Below are 4,954 nucleotides of genomic sequence, written 5' to 3' on the forward strand. Positions count from 1 at the left end.
TTGACGGTCTGCTCGGGGAACCATCCGACAGGATCCACCGTTTCCTTTTCCCGTAGGGCCTTGAGGACATTCCGTGCAGACCACTGCCTGATGGACCGGTGGTCAAAGGTGTTTTTCCGCAGAAACTGCTCCACGAAGGATAGGTGGTACGGCGCCGCCCAACTGCATGGTGCGTTCCGCGGCAATGTGACCAGGCCCATCCTTCGCAACACCGGGGACAGATAGAACCTCAGCACGTAGTGACACTTGGAGTTTGCGTACTGGGGATCTACACATAGCTTGATGCAGCCGCACACGAAGGTGGTCATCAGGATGAGGGCCACGTTGGGTACATTTTTCCCGCCCTTGTCCAGAGATTTGAACATCGTGTCCCTCCGGACCCGGTCCATTTTAGATCCCCAGACGAAGCGGAAAATGGCTCGGGTGACTGCCACGGCGCAGGAGTGGGGTAAGGGCCAGACCTGCGCCACGTAGAGCAACAACGTGAGCGCCTCGCACCTGATGACCAGGTTCTTACCCACAATGGACAGAGATCGCTGCCCCCACATGCCCAACATTTGTCGTACCTTGGCTACTCGCTCCTCCCATGTTTTGGTGCACGCCCCGGCACTTCCGAACCATATCCCCAGCACCTTCAGGTAATCTGACCTGACAGTGAAGGGGACAAAGGATCGGTCAGCCCAGTTCCCAAAGAACATGGCCTCGCTCTTGCCGTGGTTAACTTTGGCTCCCGAGGCCAGTTCGAACTGGTCGCAGATGCGCATCAGTCTGCGCACCGACAGCGGATCCGAGCAGAAGACGGCGACGTCATCCATGTACAGGGAGGTTTTGACCTGAGTGCCTCCGCTGCCTGGGATTGTCACCCCTCTTATGCTCGCATCCTTCCTAATAGACTCAGCAAAGGGTTCAATACAGCAAACAAACAAGACCGGGGACAGAGGACAGCCCTGTCTGACTCCAGATTTGATCGGGAAACTTTCAGATTCCCACCCGTTGATTGACACTGCGCTACTGATGTTTGTGTAGAGCAGTTGGATCCAATTGCAGATTCCCTCCCCAAACCCCATTTTGGAAAGCACGTCCATCATGTAGGTGTGCGATATCCTGTCAAAAGCCTTCTCCTGGTCCAGGCTGATGAGGCAGGTGTCCACCCTCCTGTCCCGTACGTAGGCGATCGTATCCCTGAGTAGCGCGAGACTATCAGAGATCTTCCTGCCGGGTACAGTACAGGTCTGATCGGGGTGAATCACCAACTCCAGAGCAGACTTGACTCGACTGGCTATGACTTTGGACAGAATCTTGTAATCAACATTAAGCAGTGAGATGGGCCGCCAATTTCTGATTTCTGCCCTCTCCCCCTTCTGCTTGTAAATGAGGGTGATGATGCCTTTTCTCATGGTCTCTGACATGCTGCCGGCCAGGAGCATACTCTCGTATACTTCCAGCAGGTCCGGGCCGACCCAGTCCCACAGGGCCGAGTACAACTCGACCGGTAAGCCGTCGCTCCCGGGGGTTTTACTCGTCTCGAAAGACTCGACGGCCTTTGTCAGCTCATCCAGAGTTAGCGGCTTGTCCAGTCTCTCCCTCCTGCTGTCATCTAGGACCTCTGTGATAGATGACAGGAAGGACTGGGAGGCTCTGCTGTCTGTGGGCTTCGCGTCATACAACCCAGCATAAAAGGATTTGCTGATCCTTAGTATGTCGGACTGCGAAGACGTTACCGAGCCATCTTCTTCCTTCAGGCTGCTGATAACAGAGCTCTCTCTGTGTACCTTTTGGAAGAAGTAACGCGAGCACGTCTCATCCTGCTCGATGGAGCGGACTCTGGACCGGAAGATGATCTTGGAGGCCTCCTTGGCAAAGAGCGAGGCCTGCTGGCTGTTCACCTCTTGGAGGTCCTCCTTGACCTCGACCCCCATTGACTGCAACCGGAGTAGATTTTGCATAATTTTCTGGAGTCGGGACAGTTCCCTCTGTCTCTCTCTCGCCTTCTGAACACCTTTGTGGATGAAGAACCTCTTGATGTTCTCCTTTATCGCTTCCCACCAGTGAACTGGAGACTCAAAGAGGGGTTTCACGGTCCTCCAACCTTTGTAATCCCTTTTGAGTTTCTCAACGTTCTCTGGGGTCAGCAGTGTCGCATTGAGCTTCCACGTCCCTCTGCCAACCCGCTGGTCGTCCTGTAAGTGACAGTCGGCCAGTAAGAGGCAGTGGTCGGAGAAGAACACCGGCTTGACGTCGGTGGATCCGACCGTGACAGCACGGGACACAAACAGGAAGTCAATCCTGGAACGGGCAGACCCGTCCGATCTTGACCATGTGTATCTGCGCTGCCCTCCGTCTGCAGGTTTTCTGAAGACGTCGTGCAGTTTGGCATCCTTAACTGTTTCTACTAGGAATCTGGACGTATCGTCCAGTTTGCTGTCGTCACTGCCGGATCGTCCAGCCGCATCGATGATGCAGTTGAAGTCACCGCCTAGGATGACCGGCCTGGACGTCGCCAGCAGCAGTGGGAGCTGCTGGAAGACGGTCAGCCGCTCGCTGCGTTGTACCGGGGCGTACACGTTGATCAACCGGAGCGGAGCGTTGTTGTACATCACGTCTGCTATGAGGAGGCGGCCGCCCACCACCTCCTTAACTTCGGAGATGGTGAAGTTACCTCCCCGCAGCAGAATACCCAGGCCGGAGGAACGGCAGTCATTACCCCCCGACCAGATCGATGGCCCGTGGGACCACCATCGCGACCACTGCCTGTAGGTGCTGAGGTGTGGTATTCCACACTCCTGCAGAAACAGTAGGTCAGCTTTGACCTTGGCAAGGTAATCCAAGGTTGAAACACATCGCGTAGTAGATTTAATGCTACGCACATTAATGGAAGCAATTCTTACACCCATTTTTTACTAAAAATTAGTTGTTGCTTCCCATACCATTTGTCCTCGCTAGTCCCAGTCCTTCCCCTTCGGGATGTTCCTGCATACCCATCGTATGCGCAAGCAGTTTCACGTTGGTTGGGCTCAGAAACCCCTCCTGATTTTTCATGCAGGGTTTGTGCCGCTCGGGTGACATCGGGGGGGTCTTGTAGGCAGAGAGGATTGGGTTGTCCTCAGCTGCTTCCATCTGTTTTTCCTCGAAAACATCACAGCTCCCGGTCTCCCGGAGCTCAGGTGCGCCAGACGTGTCTTTGCTCCCGGTGTCGCAGAGCTGAGATGCGTTGGCCACTTCGTTACGTGTGGGGCATTGGGGTTGGGGCACGCTGGGCCTATCACAGCTTCCAGTGCCCGGGGGCTGGGATGCTTTATCATCCATCTCGGAGTTCTGCCGCCTCTTTTGAAGGGGCTGTCGTTCCAGCATTTCCCCGTCCAGTGAAGAGGAGTTGTTGCAGTCTGATTCAGAAGAGAGCCTCCTCTTGCCACTGGTTTGGGTGGTGGCTTTGGGATGTTTTTTCTTTGTGGTTTTCCTCTGGACCACTTGCCACTGACCTGTTTGTCCATCTGCTGCCTCCTCCTCCATTGATTCTGTCTGTGGAGGAGGGGTTTCCGGGCGCTGGGTAGGTGCTGGGTCGTTGGTTTCAGCCGCCTCCCCTTCCTTCTCAGGTTGAAGTTCCTCACTGCGGAGAAGGTTGCTGGTCTCCTTTCGAACAGCGGACGCCTTCGTCGAACCTTCTCCCGGCCTTTCCTTGGACCTTGTCGCCTGAGCATAGCTGAGGCAACGTTTGGGACAAGTCTTGTAGAGATGGCCTGCCGCACCGCACAAGTTGCAACACTTAGTCTGCTTACAGTCCTTGGTCTGATGGCCTTCCTCCTTGCAGTTCTTGCAAACAACCGTGCTGCAGTTGGCTGCCATGTGACCAGATTTGCCACAGGTGCGGCAAACTCTGGGCTGCCCAGCGTAGACCAAGAAGCCTCGACTTCCCCCGATAGCGAAGCTGGAGGGAGGGTGGATGATGGCTCCACTGGGATCTATCTTCAAGGTCACCTTGACCTGCCGCTTGCTGGTCCAGATCCCAAAGGGGTCCTTGACATCAGTGCTGCTGCCGGCCACCTCGACGTACCTGGCGAGAAAGGTGAGTACATCCACCACCGGAACATGGGGGTTGTAGAGGTGAATGGTCACCACCCGGTCCCGTTGTGACGGAAGCGTGAAGAGCGGCTCCGCTGTGAGGATCGACAGTGGCGCCCGGTCCCCTTTCTCCTTGAACGCCTTCAGGAACTTGATGCATCCCGCCACGTTCCGGAATGTCACGTCGAAGTATCCACTGCTGGGGAAATCCTGCAGGCAGAAGACGTCCGTCGCTTGAAATCCGCAGCAATCGAAGAGAATTTTCTTGATGAAGAAGGTGCGATCGACCGGTGCATCTCCTTCCTTGTCCTTCACGACCACCCGAACGGTGTTGCGCACTCCCTGGCCCGAAGCTCGAAAATTGGTTATAGCCATTTTACTCAAAGCTTTCCCAGGATCAAAAGGCAATGATCATGGTCTCTTCTCAATCAAATAAGCACTGATAAGAACAGATACTACACTTGATCTTAGCCAAAAGGCCGAGACATCTGTTATCATCCCTTGTAGCCCAATGCAAGAACAAATGGAATAGTACCAATTATGTCTTCAAAGCGCTGAGGAATGTTGCTATTAAGAGCACCTCACAGTTGTAGTTGCCCCTCTCAAAGCTCTGATTGCTCCCAGAATTTTTTTCTGAACCTTTGTTGCTGTAAGCAGCCCCTGAACTGTCACATTCTCCAGGGTACTCTGCCTAGATTAGCAAATTTCTTGTCTATTTTTGCAAATGCAAATAGTGGAAAGCACCGTGTGAGGAAGCTGTACCCAACTATGTCGCTAGATCCTCAGCTGAGGACTCCAGAGAGACATGGCTGACTCATCCACTTTCCCTCTTAGTTGCTCCAGCTCACCAGTGTTTTGTGTGTCACCCTATCACATATTGTCTCTCTCTCGCTAT

At 54.2% G+C, this 4,954-nt stretch overlaps 1 pseudogene; it reads right to left on the reverse strand.

Annotated features, from left to right (window-relative positions):
* Positions 1 to 4,441: 4,441 nt before the first annotated feature.
* Positions 4,442 to 4,551, reverse strand: LOC137351842 (U2 spliceosomal RNA; annotated as a pseudogene).
* Between the last annotated feature and the right edge of the window lie 403 nt (positions 4,552 to 4,954).

This window comes from Heterodontus francisci, chromosome 36 (assembly GCF_036365525.1).
Source record: "Heterodontus francisci isolate sHetFra1 chromosome 36, sHetFra1.hap1, whole genome shotgun sequence".
In the NCBI taxonomy this organism is placed as follows: Eukaryota; Metazoa; Chordata; class Chondrichthyes; order Heterodontiformes; family Heterodontidae; genus Heterodontus; species Heterodontus francisci.